We start from the raw sequence: 17,369 nt of genomic DNA, 5'->3' as shown, positions 1-17,369 counted from the left end.
CGATGCAAAAAGAAAATGACACTGAGGTCTTGGTTTAATACATATGTATTCCAGGTTGATGGTTGATTTCATTAGCAAATCTCATTGTTATGCAATGTCTGTTCTTCTGCAGCAAAATGAATATTGTATTTTTACAGGCTCTGTGTGTATCTATTATGTTACAATGAATGAAAAATATATATATACCTATTCTTTTACCCTTTCCAGTTTACTCTTTTCAGTTTGTCCTTTAGGAAAAGAAAAAAAATTGAATTATATTCTTCCTTTTGTTGTGAAATGTATTCAAAGCATTTCAGTTTATAACATAGATAAATTTCCTACTTTTGTTCCTGGAAATAAACAATTGTGAGGCAGTTAATAATGTACCCATTTAAATTATCCTATAACTTTTAAAATGAATATATCTTGATTGATTTAAGCTGATAATTAATTATGATGTTAACCATATGCTCTCTAACATATTTTTAATGTTAGGATGGGTTTTCTTATCGCAAAAAAAATACTAAGCAAGTTGTACATATTTTGCCAAATGTACATATTGCTACCTTTGCCAATAGCAAAAAGTACATGTTTAGATTACTATAGTTAGATTTAAATTTTCATAAAATGGGAAATTCAGAAATAACAGATTTCAGTGACTCCACATAGGAAGAGTTCATTTAATCAGGGAAGAGACTGCATGAGTCTTATGCAGTTATGTGTTAGAGTTCAAATAGGTACTGGATCAAACTGTACTGGACACAACTGTCATTTAATTTTAGTCATTTTGAGGTTTGACAATGATTTACAAAATCTATTTGGTTTTTAGTAGTGTTCGCAAAAGTTGTCACAACTAAGAATCCATTTTCAAGCTTGAAAATAGAACAGCCAAAGTTTTGATATAATATGAGTTGATTGTATATCATTTAGAAATTGCCTATATAGTAAAAATTGACTCTCTGGCTCACTTGATGCAATCCTAATTAATATCTTCTTTATGTTGGACAAGCATGAGCTGTTACGGATATGTACAGGAGTTTTTAATGTATCAACCTAAGTTAATTTTTACTTAGAATATTTGCATTTTATTGTTAAGAATGGGTAATATAAAATAAGAAATTTTAAAATTTAGTAAGGGTGATCCCTAAAATAATTGGAGAGTAATACAGAGCTAAATGTTGTGGAGAAAGAAGGTTTTCTGGGCTCAGATAGTTAAGCTCTGTGAGAGGGCCTCCTGAAAGTAATGCGATCTAAGCTCATAGTGTGGTAAGGAAGCAATGGGAAACAACATAAACAAACTGGTAGGTAAGGGCACATACCCTTGGCATCTTTGGAAGACAGAGAAGAGATCAACCCAAAAGTAACGGAATATATTTCCTCCTATTTACCCCAGTGCTTTTTGTATCCTTGTTAAATTTTAATAATATTCAGTCCAGATATTGTATATTGAGGTGCTACCACTGCAGAACTTGTTTAATTTTGTATAATAAAATGGGAAATATGAAATTGCTTTCATATTAATTTTAGTCTTCCCCCACCAATAATAGAAAAAGTAAATGCTGTAAAATTATACAAAGATTCATGGTCTATAATAAATTGAAATTGATGCAGACTAACTGAGAAAGTAGGAATCTAGAACTCTAAGTCAGATTTCTGTACCACAGTTACAAACACCAAACTGAGGAGGAATAAAATACGTCAGAGACTGGGGCCCAGGCTGTTGAATTGAGCAGGATCATAGAAGGTCACTAAAGAGGAAGCAAGGAACTGCTTTAAATTAAAAAGAGATCCCTAAGTGTCTAGACCTTTCTGCCAGGGTCTTCTCTTTGATCCAGAACCACCATCATCACTTGCATGTCCATTTTATGTACTCATCCAGCAGATAAATCTGAATTTAGAAAATGAAATATGAATTTGAAATATGAAAACAGACTGTGAATTTAACGAAAGATCTTGGGGATTGTTGGTGTTTTTTTAAAGATTCTACTTAGATAAATAGCAGAAACCTTCCTAGTAAGATGGCACATTTTCTGGGTAACTTTTCATCATGTTATGATTTCAGCTTGCCCTGAAGAAAGGTTGAAAGGAGTGTCATATGAAATTTGTTCAATTTCTGTAAGATGCTCTTGAGAAAATTATTGTTTTGTCCAGTGTTGCATCACTGAAAAGTATGAGGACTTTTCTCTTGATTCTAAGTACTAGGAAAAGCCTTGGTGCTTATTTGTAAAGTGAAGTTTTTACACAGTGAGAGTTTTATAATTTGATCTTGTTTCCTGCTTTACTTTGATTGCTAGGAAGCTCAGAGCTGAACCACCCACATCTGAGGGTTGTGCAAAACCTTATGACAGGCATTTCTGTGTTCCAGCTTTACTTTGTGTTTCATCCTTCTCGCTTCCCTTTATTCATATTAATTTGTTTTTTGAAAGCATTCTGTTTTATTCATCATATGTCTGTAAGTCATCTTATTTTAGAATGGATAGGATATAAATAATTATGGAAAGCTTCTTTATTGCCAGTAGAATGTAAGCAAGTGAAAGTAGGCGCTCTTGTCCCCTTGCCTGTCTCTCATTTTCATTTTGCGTGGATTTTTTGTCATGGAAGACTAACCTCCTTTGTGGTTTCTTAGACCTTCCAGGGGCAAGGGAATCCTTTCTGAAGATTTTTCTCTGTGCAGAGCTACCAGGTGTAGTTCTTTGTGCCAAGTATACTCTACAAAGAGTGCCTGACTGAAAGAACAAGTAGGGTTGAGATATATCCAGAGGGGGAAAAGGTTTCCTTTTCGCACATTAGCTCGGAGGGGGTCTTTTTCTAACACAAAGGGTATCATGTTTGCCCTGGTTTTTGTCCTTGGCCTTTCAACTGAATTATAAACTGTTAACATCAAAATTTCCTGATGTTTGATAAAAGGTGCTTTGAATGAAACAAAATTTCAAATTTATTTTCTTTACTTCAGTATTTTAATTTCCTTATCTTTTAAATTTGACCCATTCAGTTCAGTTCAGTCGCTCAGTCGTGTCCGACTCTACGCGACCCCATGAACCATAGCACTCCAGGCCTCCCTGTCCATCACCAACTCCCGGAGTCCACCCAAACCCATGTCCATCGAGTCGGTGATGCCATCCAACCGTCTCATCCTCTGTCGTCCCCTTCTCCTCCCACCCTCAATCTTTCCCAGCATCAGGGTTTTTTCAAATGAGTCAGCTCTTTGTATCAGGTGGCCAAAGTATTGGAGTTTCAGCTTCCACATCAGTCCTTCCAATGAACACTCAGACTGATCTGCTTTAGGATGGACTGCTTGGATCTCCTTGCAGTCCAAGGGACTCTCAAGAGTCTTCTCCAACACCACAGTTCAAAAGCATCAATTCTCAGTGCTTAGTTTTCTTTATAGTCCAACTCTCACATCTATACATGACCACTGGAAAAACCATTGTGGGAGACTAAAATAGTCATGGGTCTTTAAAATAACTGAAAAAATAAGTTTCTAATTTAAAATTTTGTTTTGTTTCCATATATGAATTACATAGTCAAAGCTACCTATTCAGTAAGAATTATTAATATATCTCAAATTATCTATGAAGGAAATAGTGCTATGTTTTGCATTCCAGGTAGTTAACAGGATATTTGAATTATTTAATTGGACCTAGAAATTCAGCTGTAACTTTTAGCTTCTTAGTCATGATTTTCTGAAAATTTGCTGTTTGTTTCATGCTTTATCATAGTAAAGATGGTGGTTAGCAACTTGTTGTTTAGTATCAGTTTAGCGCTGTTTAGCATTAATGTTGTTCAGTATTAAATATGTACTCCTTTCAAATGATACATATTAAATGTTTGTAATGTGACCTGTTCTTATATTTTATATTATTAGTTTAGTTTTATCTTCTTGGGTGTCTTTTTTTGTCATTGATTTTGTTATCACTTTGTTTTGTTTTCTGTTTGTCAATACATTAAAGTTTTATTTTGCAAATATAATAAATATACACCTGATTTAAGTTATATAATTTAATACCTTGATTATATTACTGTGAAATGGTTGTTAAGGGCTCCTTGCATTAAAATTAAACGATACTGTGTTAATAGTTAGGACACAGATGGAGGGCCTTAGAACAAAGAATTTTAAACATAAATGAAATATTGTAGATTAAAAAAAAAACCTCTCCATATTCTTAAATTAGTGAATTGGTTTATCATTTTGATGGATTGTCTGCTTGTTTTATACCTTAGTTAATTTAAGTTAGTCTTCATTTAACTACACTAGAAATTTCAAAGAGTGAAAAAGTAATTTTGGGGGGAAAAACTTTCAATTTTTTGAAACAAATTTCAAGCTTACAGCATATATTTTTAAATGCTTACTGGTAAATATTTTAGATTTTGTTTTCTTTTTAAAATATGAGTTTTAAGTGATGCAGGGAATAGCTTCAAGTTATATAAAGTTTCGATTCATATATTGAGATTTTTTTCCTTGGACTGCTGCATGAATTATAGTTTTACTTTGCAAGAGCTTGTCTTTAATTATAACTCAGAAACTTTATCTTTTTTGTTGAAAGAGTTGAAATTTAAAAACTTATTCCTTATTTAGCAGGTTTTTAAACACTTAATCCTAGTTTTTTTTGTTTTTTTTTAAAGAGAGAACCTTGTTAGCTAGCATTGCCTTGTTTTTAAATTTACCTGCCAAGCAGTCATTTTTAAAACCTGCTTAAACAGGTTTGTTTCTCAAGCATTTCTTATTATAACTGTGTGCCTTCGCATGTCAGGAATAAACCCTTCTCTAAAAAAGGAAGAAAGATAGAACCCTTTATGTCTTGACACTAATTAAAATTAAGAAAAGAAAAATTATTTGAGACATCAACCTCACCTGGCTTAGTTTTGTCACGTGAGCTTTCACGCTTACTGGTGATCTAAGTGCTCCACCTGCCTTTCAGTTTGTTTACCAGGAAATCAAGATGTGTAAACTGCAGGAAGTACTATTTGACCCTCTCCGACAGTATCTCATTACAATAATTGCTAATCTCTGAATAAGACAGCCATGTTTTGTGAGTAACTGAGAGAGAGAGGTTGTGTTAGGTAGATTTTAGGTGTTTCAACAAATAAAGCATTGTAAATGCTTGCTTGGATTATGTTTTCATGATAGCTTTTGATAAAAGACATATGGTGACCTTTGGGGTCAGCAAAGCTAGGACACAATAGTAGGTATTCTTTCATGCCTTTTAACTGAAAAATATCACGGCTTGTTGTTTTGGAGTGCTGTCACTGCTCTGAATCGAAAGGATAATGGCTACTTCCTGATTAAATCCACTCTCCACAGTAAGCTGTTAATGTTATACTGTATGTCTTTTTCTCCTGTAAATGCAATAGTATTTGGTGATTTCTTTACTTTTTATCATTGTCTTTCAGTAGATATATCTGTTGTAAATATATCCTAAAGTTGAAGTTTATAATTACAGTAGAAAGTACTGTTTTAAGTTTGGATAATTTTTTTTTTTTTAATGAGAAAGTATTTTTGTTTGGTATTAAATCCAGCCTTCTCATATACTTATTGTAGATTTTGGATAAAGAATTTAGCTTTTAAAAAAGACATTAAAGTGATAAATTATATTAAGCTGTCACTTTCTTGGCACTCTAAGCAAAATTTAAAAAACAACTTATGTAGTAAATCAGATTCATTTTTTTAGGGAATATTTGGATAAACTAATTTATTTTTACTTAATATATTTCATAAATCTATTTAAATATATTGTCAGAACTGTTGATAATTGTTTTAATTATTAAGTTAAATTATTTTAAAATTAATTATGAGATCCTTGTGAGGTAAAAACAATATTAAGTACTCAGAATATAAGAAGGGGAATAATGAGCTGCTTAGTTTTAATCCTAAAGCTGGCAGTCACTCCATCTGTGTTCTTGGGACAATCATTTAAACTGCTTACCTCAGTTTTCTTGTCTACTGCTCATATGTGTGCTAAGTAAAATGTGTTTTTTATTTCTTTATGGTAGTACAAACTGTAAAGAAAATGATTATTCATAAGATTTTAAAAAACAGACAACTGACTCTGAGTATATAGTAGGAAAATAGTACACAAGGAAATATAGAAAAATTATTTCTATTGTAAAATAGTGGAGAGTAAACCTTAAAATAAATACCAGGTAATTAATTGTCTTTTTAATTTCAACAAAATTGTTATTTTTGCTAAATCCATAATATGACATTACCAGAGGATTCTACATATTGCTGGATACATGGCTGAAATGAGAAATGGAAAGCCTGGAGGTGATTTAGTGAAGAGTCACAAATACACTTAATTATTTATCTTTTTTCTCTCAAGTGTTATTTCTGGAAATGAGATTATTCAGAGTAGAGGGAACAAAGTGTATATACATTACAGGCCTGTAAGTATATAGTTCATCTAAATAGTAAGATGTTTTATTTTTAAACTTTATTATTAGGTATCCTGATTATAAAAAAATACTATGAAATTGTTAAACATTGAAGGCAACTATTGAAGATGGTCATAGAACCTAACATTCAGAACTAGTTTTAAAATATTCTGAGATAATGTAACTAAGTTTTGTTGAGAGAATTAAGGTAACTTCTTTTGCAAAATGCTTATCACATATTTTAACCTGGTGATTTATGTTATTGGTGCATTATAAGGAGATTCTAAAGAGTATATTTAATGACTATTCTAGCTTAGTCAAGTTATTGAAGTAGGACTTATAGGAGTGCATCTATTTAATTTGTAATAACAAATAATAGATGTCACTTATTGAACGCCTAATATGTGCAAACTACTGGACTAAGCTGGGCCTGAGAATTAAATTGGTGTGAGATAAATCAACAGGAGAAAAAAGCTTATATATTTATAATACAAATTTTATGTGAGATGAGAGTCTGCAAAAGGAATGAAGACCAAGGAAATGGTGAAATCTTCTGGTTTTATGTTAAGTTGAACAAAGAGAGGCAGTTGTGGGAAAGTGACTAAACTATGTGGGGAGACTAAAGGAAGATAAGAATTATTTTAACAAGGTCTGTTTGTTGAGAATTCTCTCAGTCTCAACTTTTCACCCTTGATGGTGAGTGTTATTTTCCTTCTGGTATAGGAAGGACATCTTTCATATAGTACTTTCATTTCCTGCTTTTAAGAAAAAGAAGGAAGGTCAGAGTGTTTTTCTGTATTTGCTAGTTTTTCAAGTGCCTTAACTCAAACAGTCAAAATGCCAGAGCAGCGTATTCTGCAGAAGCGTATTCTGAATTCTATTATCAAATTATTTTACAGTCAAGATAATTGCATGAGGTATAGGTACCGTCATTATCCTCATTTTTACTGATAAGGAAACAGTTTTAGAGAATTTAAATGATTTCATCAATGTCTTTTAGCTAATAAGTGCGAGAGCAAGACCAGAAAATCTAACAGAACCCATACAGAACTCAGTCTTCAGTGTCATGCCTTTAAGCATTGGGTTTATATTTCGCACATAATAAAGGTGCTAAAGACTTTGATTTAGACAAGTTTTTTTCATCAGTTTATCAAATGTTAAAATCCTTACTGTCAGGCACTATAAGGAAATTCTCTGACAGTAATGGAAAGCAAGATAAATCCCTGTTTCAAGAAACTTCCCCTGGAGAAGGCAATGGCAACCCACTCCAGTATTCTTGCCTGGAGAATCCTATTGGCAGAGGAGCCTGGTGGGCTACAGTCCACGGGGTCGCAGAGAGTCAGACACGACTGAGCGACTTCACTTTCTTTCTTTTCTTTCAAGAAACTTACAGTTTAGTTGAGTTGAAGGGGCAAAAATATAACAGGCTATTACAATACAATGTGATAACTGATATAATAGAAATAAATTCAGGATACTAAAGGTGGCATAAAGAAATATCTAATGTTTCCTTCTATTTATATATTTAATATATATTTTGGGGTGCTGTTCTAGGGATATAAATGTAAATAAAACTTGCAAAAGTCTGTGCTCTTGGGGAACGTGTATTGGAGGGTGGAGTCAACAGGAAGCATAATAAATAAGTATATAGCATGTTTGAAAGTGACAAGTGTTATGGAGGAAAGAAAAAGTAAGTAAGAAAAAGGGTAAGAATGCTGTGGTGGTGATGGGTAGGGTGGTGTTTGAGCAAAGATCAAGGTAGTTAATTACACAGATTTCTTAAGAGCCTTCCAAGTAGAGGGCTCAAGGCAAAAGCATGCCTGGTGTGTTCAGAGTAATGAACAAAGCCCAGTGTGACTGGAGTAGAGTGAGCTAGAAACCAGAGTAGGCGGATATGACAGAGATAATTGGGGCTTTACAGAGCACCATAGGAACTTTAAAGAGCCACTGCAGGGCTTTCAGTAAATCTGGCTTATATTTTTAAAGGGTCACTCCAGTTGCTATGTTGAGAATGGACTATAGGGAGGCACTGACCACCAGCTAGAAGGCTCTTAGAGTAATCTGATTTAAAGTAGTGGCTTAGATAAGACTGGTAGTAGTTAAATTCTGGATGTTTTTAAGGTACACTGAAAAGGTTTTCTGATGGATTGTTTGTGGGATATGAGGAAAAGAGAAGGCAAGATGACTCCAAGGTTTTTTGCTGAGCAGCTAGAAGAGTGGTGTTGCCATCAACTGTGAGATGGGGGTGGTTTTCACAGGGAGCAAGTTTGTGATGCAGTGGAAGATCAGGAATTTGGTTTTAGACATGGTAGATATTACGTGTTTAATAGATAAATGCCAGTGGAGATTGTGGAAAGATTTTCCTGAGAAGTTATCATCTAAATTGAGGCTAAAGAATGAATTGATGGTGATTTATGATGAACTTTGAGAGCATTCTTTATACACTTAAATGAATCTTGGCTTTTTCTACTTTTCAGTTGTCAGTCTTTTTTGAATTCTTATACAGCTTTCAGTACACTATTACAGATATTGTCTCCATTCCTAGCCCGTATTCCTATGTGCAGTGCTTATTATGTGTTTAGAAATTTTCAGCTGCTATCATCATCATCTTTATCCCTCTTTCTAGTATGCTGTGACCTTGGGAATCTCAAGCCAAACCTGTCTGATCATTTGTAAATTATAAAACCTCAGAGATTAAGGGTACATTGTTGTGGTTGTTCAGTCGTGTCCGACTCTTTGAAACACCATGGACTGCAGCATGCCAGGCTTCACTGTCCTTCACTATCTCCCTGAGTTTGCTCAAACTCATATCCACTGAGTCAGTGATACCATCCAACTATCTCATCCTCTGTCATCCCCTTCTCCTCCTGCCTTCAATCTTTCCCAGTTTCAGAGTCTTTTCTAATGAGTCAGCTCTTCACATCAGGTGGCCAAAGTATTGGACCTATTGGGTATTGGAGTGAGGGTATGAGAACTATGAAATTAATGAAGAATGAGTTTTAACTTATGTATTTTGTCTAATGGAAAAAATCTTTGTTTCCCTCTCTTTATTGCCTTTTCTGGGGAATTGAATTTGATAAATAACTGTTATTTCTGACTGGAAAAGCAATATTCTCTGAGATGCCAATGAGTATTTTCACTGTAAAAGTGAACATCAATTGTTCTACTTTGATAGTGAATAGAAATATAATTGTTCATTGAAACAGATTCACTTAAGGTAATAATGCCATAATTTAAAAATGTAAACCTTTTGCCTTTAGATCAAAATATAGGCTATTTCTTAAATTTTATGTGAGCTAACACTGTTTACATTTACAATACATTTTTAAAGGCATACTTAAGAGCAAATCATTCAGATATTCTACAGGAAAGAAACATTTTAGCAAACACATGGTACATATTTTTTAATAAGTACCAATTAAGAAAAGAAAACCCTGCTGTGGATTAAAATAGCCTGTAAGTCTCAAAGGTCATTTTAAACATATACTAAGGACATAGGTAGAAAATTCACCTAGACTTTGTATTTATATTCTGTAAATATGTAATTTTATTCTAAGTGTGCTATGTATTTCTCCAGGTTTTATGCTACTTTCCAAAGGAGTACCATATATATATTCATTCTTCCTATTCCTTTCTCTAAAGTCTTCCTTCTCTTTCATCATTATACCTCAGATTCTTATGTTTAAGTTATTTTAAGATCACTGTATTCATTAAATGAGATTTTTAAGTAAACAAAATTTTGGTTAGCCCCCAAATACCTTTTTTGTTATTATTATCTGTATAATTTCATATTTTATTTACTTCTGTTCAGGATTACATGTATATATCCTGTACATTTCTACTTAGACATAAATGTATTTGTATAGATGTTAGATGTATATTCCTCACCTTTTTAATCTTATTTTTTGTTTTGGATAGTATCTTTAATTTATTTGGAGAAAAAGAAAAATGATTGGTCAAATAGAAATAGAATGTTATGTTAAAAGTATCCTGCTGATCCTCTATGACCCACCTCCCAGAGTAATGGAAATAAAAGCAAAAATAAACAAATGGTACCTAATTAAACTTAAAAGCTTTTGCACAATAAAGGAAACTATAAGCAAGGTGAAAAGACAGCCTTCAGAATGGGAGAAGATAATAGCAAATAAAGCAACTGACAAAGAATTAATCTCAAAAATATACAAGCAGCTCCTGCAGCTCAATTCCAGAAAAATAAGCGACCCAATGAAAAAGTGGGCCAAAGAACTAAACAGACATTCCTCCAAAGAAGACATACAGGTGGTTAACAACACGAAAAGATGCTCAGCATCACTCATTATCAGAGAAATGCAAATCAAAACCACAATGAGGTACCATCTCATGCCAGTCAGAATGGCTGCTATCAAAAAGTCTTCAAACAATAAATGCTGGAGAGGGTGCGGAGAAAAAGTAACCCTCTTACACTGTTGGTGGGAATGCAAACTAGTAGAGCCACTATGGAGGACCGCGTGGAGAGTCCTTAAAAAACTGGAAATAGAACTGCCATATGACCCAGCAATCTCACTGCTGGGCATACACACCAAAGAAACCAGAATTGAAAGAGACACGTGTACCCCAGTGTTCATCCCAGTACTGTTTACAATAGCCAGGACATGGAAGCAACCTAGATGTCCATCAGCAGAGTAATGGATAAGAAAGCTGTGGTACATATACACAGTGGAATATTACTCTATTAAAAAGAATACATTTTGAATCAGCTCTAATAAGGTGGATGAAACTGGAGCCTATTATACAGAGCAAAGTAAGTCAGAAAGAAAAACACCAATACAGTATATTAACACATATAGATGGAATTTAGAAAGATGGTAACAATGACCCTATATGCGAGACAGCAAAAGAGACACAGCAAAAAAGAACAGACTTTTGGACTCTGTGGGAGAAAGCAAGGGGGGGATGATTTGAGAGAGTAGCACTGAAACATGTATATTATCATATGTGAAATAGATCGCCAGTCCAGGTTCGATGCATGATACAGGGTGCTCAGGGCTGGTGCACTGGGATGACCCTGAGGGATGGGATGGGAGGGAGGTGGGAGAGGAGTTCAGGATGGGGAACACATGTACACCCATGGCTGATTCATGTCAATGTACGTCAAAAACCACCACAATATTGTAAGGTAATTAGCCTTCAATTAAATAAATTTTTAAAAAAAGTATCCTGCTTCCTATTTTTAACAGTTATAAAACTAAGACTGTTACATCCTTGATTAATTGTAGTGCTCAGAGAATGAATATTTGGATTAAATTTTCCCTGGAATGCTTTCCTCTTGTTATTGAAATTTTTGCATAATGTATATGTGCAAGTGTAAAATTGAGTTATTTTTTGATGATTTGAAGATAACAGAGAGATTTTGGGTTCTGATTTGACAATTTCAGCTACTCCTAATCTCATTGGGGAAAACAAAGTACAGGCATTAAATATGAGTCTTGATCATTTGAGCAACTACTCTTGTTTTGTAAACAAAGCATAATCAAATATTAAATCTGTAATAGTAATTTTAAAACACCAGAGATTGTTTTAAAAAGCAGAATGAAATTAATTGCTAAATGAGTGATATAAACAAATAAAATATACTATGAGTTGGAAATTAGAGAAGATTATAGAATGACCAGAGAAGGCACCTTTAAGGAAAAGGGCCCTAAGCTTCAGACATGGAAGAAGGCCTTCAAACATTAATTGTGAAAACATTTTTATTGTGATATAATTTATACACTGTGCAGTTCACCCATGTAAAGTATACAATCCAATAGTTTTGAGTAAATTACTTTATTACTTTTTTAAGTGGTGGTAAAAAATGTACCATAGAGTTGCAATTTTAATCCCTTTTATGTATATAATTTGTTGTCATTGATTACATTCAAAATGTGCAAACATCACCACTGTCTATTTTTAACACTTTTTCATAGCTCTAAACAGAAACTATGTAACTGTTAAACACTAAATCTCCATTTACCCCTGATCACTCCCCCTGGTAAAGTTGAATCTACTTTCTCTCTTGATGATTTTCCTATTATAGGTATTTCATATAGGTGAAATCACATATTTTTCCTTTTCCTTTTCACTCATTATAATGTTTTCAAGGTTCGTCCATGTTATGGCATGTGTCACGACTTCATTGCTCTTTAATACTCAGTCTCATATTATATGTAAATTACTATTTAATATTATATATATAATATGCATACTATATATATGTTGTCCATTCATCTTTTGATTTTTAAGTCTCTTCTTTGATTTTTTTTCTTTTTTGGTATATATGTGCCTTGGAGAAGAATTTCTAGTTCATGTGGTAAATTTTATGTTTAGCTTCTTGAACCACTGGCAAAGTGTTTTCCATAGCAATTGCCTTATCAAGCATTAGTTTTTCTTTTATTATACTGTAGATATACACTATGTAAAAAGTTAAGCTGAATGAATATTGCCTTCAGCAACTACCATATATTTTTCTTAAAAGGAAGAGGAACAAAAAAGAAAGCCATGTGTTATGCATGAGAAAATGTGTATGTTTTATATAAAGACCTAATCCATAATAAAATAATTAAACCTTCCAGTTGTATGTTATCCCAACATTGTTATAATATTTTAAAAAACATGATCACCATATTTCTATTTTACAATACCAAGATACCTGCTATAAGTAGATAGGTACAGTTATTCCTATGAGTAATTAGTGCAATTTAGTTTATTTCCACCCAATTTTAAGATACTTATTTTTTAGTTGCCTTTTTTGGCATTATATAGTAAAATCACCCTTAATTATATCTAACTGGAAAGTATTCCAAATGTATGCTACTTAGAGTTTGCCAAGAGAATGCACTGGTCATAGCACATACCCTCTTCCAACAACACAAGAGAAGACTCTACACATGGACATCACCAGATGGTCAATACCGAAATCAGATTGATTACACTCTTTGCAGCCAAAGATGGAGAAACCCTGTACAGTCAGCAAAGACAAGACCGGGAGCTAACTGTGGCTCAGATCATGAACTCCTTATTGCCAACTGCAGAATTAAATTGAAGAAAGTAGGGAGAAACACTAGACCATTCAGGTATGATCTAAATCAAATCCCTTACGAATATACAGTGGAAGTGACAAATAGATTGAATAGATTAGATATGATAGAGTGCCTGATGAACTATGGACAGAGGTTCGTGACATTGTACAGGAGACAGGGATCAAGACCATCCCCAAGACAAAGAAATGCAAAAAGGCAAAATGGTTGTCCAAGGAAGCCTTACACATAGCTGAGAGAAGAGAAGTGCAAGGCAAAGGAAAAATACACCCATTTGAATGCAGAGTTCCAAAGAACAGCAAGGGAAGAAAGCCTTCCTCAGTGATCAATGCAAAGAAATAGAGGAAAATAATAGAATAGGAAAGACTAGAGATCTCATCAAGAAGATTAGAGATACCAAGGGAATATTTCATGTAAGGATGGGCACAATAAAGGACAGCAATGGTATGGACCTAACAGAAGCAGAATATATTAACAAGAGGTGGCAAGAATAAACAGAAGAACTATACAAAAAAAGATCTTCACGACCCAGATAATCACGATGGTGTGATCACTCACCTTGAGCCAGATATCCTGGAATGTGAAGTCAAGTGGGCTTTAGAAAGCATCAATACAAACAAAGCTAGTGGAGGTGATGGAATTCCAGTTGAGCTATTTCAAATCCTAAGATGATGCTGTGAAAGTGCTGCACTCGATGTGCCAGCAAACTTGGAAAACTCAGCAGTGATCACAGGACTGGATATGTTCAGTTTTCATTTCAGTCCCAAAGAAAGGCAATGCCAAAGAATGCTCAAACTGCCACACAACTGCACTCATCTCACATGCTAGCAAAGTAATGTTCAAAATTCTCCAAGCCAGGCTTCAACAGTATGTGAACTGTGAACTTCCAGATGTTCAAGCAGGATTTAGAAAAGGCAGAGGAACCAGAGATCAAATTGCCAACATCTGCTGGATCATCGAAAAAGCAAGAGACTGCTTCATTGACTGTGCAAAGCCTTTGACTGTGTGGATCACAACAAAATGTGGAAAATTCTTCAAAAGATGGGAATACCAGACCACCTGACCTGCCTTCTGAGGAATCTGTATGCAGGTCGAGAAGCAACAGTTAGAATTGGACATGGAACAACAGACTGGTTCCAAATGGGAAAAGGAGTACATCAAGGCTGTATATTGTCACCCTGCTTCTTTAACTTATATGCAGAGTACATCATGTGAAATGATGGGCTGGATGAAACACAAGCTGAGAAATATCAATCACCTCAGATACGCATATGACACCACCCTTGTGGCAGAAAGCAAAGAAGAAATAAAGAGCCTCTTGATGAAAGTGAAAGAGGAGAGTGAAAAAGGTGACTTAAAATTCAACATTGAGAAAAATAAGATCATGAGATCTGGTCCCATCACTTCATGGCAAATAGATGGGGAAACAATGGAAACAGTGAGAGACTTTATTTTTTGGGCTCTAGGATCACTGCAGTTGGTGACTGCAGCCATGAAGTTAAAAGACACTTGCTCCTTGAAGAAAAGCTATGACCAACCTAGGCAGCATATTAAAATGCAGAGACATTACTTTGCCGACAAAGGTCCATCAAGTCAAAGCTATGGTTTTTCCAGTAGTCATGTATGGATATGAAAGTTGGACTATAAAGAAAGCTGAGCACTGAAAAATTGATGCTTTTGAGCTGTGGCATTGGAGAAGACTGTTGAGAGTCCCTTGGTCTGCCAGAAGATCAAACCAGTCAATCCTAAAGGAAATCAGTCCTGAATATTTATTGGAAGTACTGATGCTGAAGCTGAAACGCCAATACTTTGGCCACCTGATGCAAAGAACTGACTCATTGGAAAAGAGCCTGATGCTGGAAAGATTGAAGGCGAGAGGAGAAGGGGATGGCAGAGGATGAAATGGTTGGATGACATCACCGACTTGATGATCATGAGTTGAGTAAGCTCCGGGAGTTGGTGATGGACAGGGATGCCTGGTGTGGTGCAGTTCATGGGACTTCAAAGAGTTGGACACGGCAAAGTGACTGAACTGACTGACTCACTGATGTATTTAGTCATTTTTATTTGTTTACTTCATATAGTCTATCGTTTCATATTTTGTATGTCTTAGACAAAAGACTAAAGTTATTTCAGTTGACATTTTAAAAAAATGACTCTTAAAAGTATGGTTTCTGAAATTCAGTTAGAGATACTAAAGTAACATTTATGTATCTTTTCATAGTTCAATGAGAGACCGCTAAGCCAAGAGATTATGTCACAGACTTGATGAGATCATATGACCCAGGAAATGGGAAGCAATGCTGAGATAGGGAAGCTTTTTGACCTAATTACAAATTTCCCTAGGAGAGATATGTAACAACCACAAGGGGACATACAATAATAAACTACAATTGTGGACTCAATATGGAAATAGTAATAGCAGATGTAATTGGTCATCCTGATATGAATATTGTTTAGGATATAAGAAAGGTAATTTCTCATCAGTAGGTGTACATGCAAATATTTGATGCATAGGAAGTTTGAAACAATTTTTAGAATATTGACATAAGATAGCTCATGGAATAATTTTATTTCCTTTGTTCAAACCTCTGAGGCAAATTCCTTAATATTGATTTGAGCTTAGTGAGTCTTTACACACCTAAGTAGGAAGCAAGAACAAGGTTGTAAATGTCTAAATTATCAACAAAAGCTACACTTAGGGAGAAACTTTAGGAAATAATTTTCCACTTAGTTAAAACTCAAAATACAATAATAGTCTGTAGGTACAGAATTGTGGTAGACTTAAAACTTTGAATAACATATTGAAAATAGATAAAATATTTTAAATGTTTCTTAGTGTGACATTATTGTGCTACTAAGAAAGTAAAGAATTTAAAGGGATCAAAAACTATGTGAAATAGAAATTTTAAGGAGGGGTATTAGAAGATATAATCATCAAGTCAGAGAAATGAGGACAAATGAAAAGTTGATTGTTAGTGACAGCACTTAGAGTAGAATCAAGTGGGTTCAACATCCAGATCATGACTAACAATTACACGTCTGTCCCTCTTATGGGTCCTTAATAATTGTTGCTGACTTTGGAGTGATAGATTAAAGGAAATGTAGCCCTTATTGGTCAACATTTTTCTTCTTTAGAAACTGAAATAAACAGTTTGGGTACTTATTAACAAAAGTTATTCCTACATACAAAATTTATAAGTAGTAAGGAGAGACTTTTTAAATAAGTTTCTCATTATTTTAAACTAACTGGCAATTGGTGATAGATATTAACGCAGAATTCCTCATCTGTAAAACTGAAAGAATAATGCTGGATCTCCCTACTTCAAGATTTGTCCTTAGAATAAAAATGAGAATATATGTGTATACTTTTTTGGGTCAGTTATCAAGTTCCATATACGTTTTAATGATTATTATATATTTTCATTCAAAACGTTTTATTAAAGTCTTACATTCCAGGTTTTAAGACTGTAAAGATGTTAAGCAGTAGTCCCTGCTTCTCAAGGATCTCACAGTGTGGTAAGAAGTGATATATCAAAACAGAAAATTGCTGTATAGTACAGTGTTTTAATTAGGGACTGTATGAGGGCATCCAGAATGAAGTACCTAAGACTTGCTCACTGAATTAGAATGGTTCTCCATAGTAGGTAATAGATGAGACCTAGAATATGTATAGAAATTTAACAGGGAATAAAGGAAGAACATTTGAGGGAAGTGAACACCAAGTACCAAATACCATGTGCCATGGATGCTTGGGAAACCATAGAGTATTGGGGTAATGGTGAGAAGTTTCGTTATTAATACTTAGTATATGAGAAGAGAATAAGATCAAAGATAAAGTCCCAAGGCTCATTAAGAAGAGTTTTTTTATGCCAAACAGAGGACCTGGAATTTTATCATGTATTTCATATGGAGATAATGAAAGATTTTTAAGTGGGAGTGTGGCAGGATCAGATTTTTATA

At 34.1% G+C, this 17,369-nt stretch overlaps 1 protein-coding gene across 16 annotated transcripts in view; it reads left to right on the top strand.

The window, feature by feature from the left end:
* BAZ2B (bromodomain adjacent to zinc finger domain 2B) overlaps nt 1-17,369 on the top strand; it is a 399,660-nt gene that overhangs the window by 198,808 nt on the left and 183,483 nt on the right. Inside the window, exon 1 of one of the 16 annotated variants that reach the window (XM_043488290.1) lies at nt 4,639-5,280. The exons of the other annotated variants lie outside the window; for them this stretch is intronic. The gene's annotated coding sequence lies outside the window, so the exon portion shown is untranslated. Of the gene's footprint in view, nt 1-4,638; nt 5,281-17,369 lie in introns of those variants that run through there. 16 annotated transcript variants of the gene reach the window in all.

This window comes from Cervus canadensis, chromosome 15, assembly GCF_019320065.1.
Source record: "Cervus canadensis isolate Bull #8, Minnesota chromosome 15, ASM1932006v1, whole genome shotgun sequence".
In the NCBI taxonomy this organism is placed as follows: Eukaryota; Metazoa; Chordata; class Mammalia; order Artiodactyla; family Cervidae; genus Cervus; species Cervus canadensis.
This window is presented reverse-complemented; position numbering and strand designations above follow the sequence as displayed.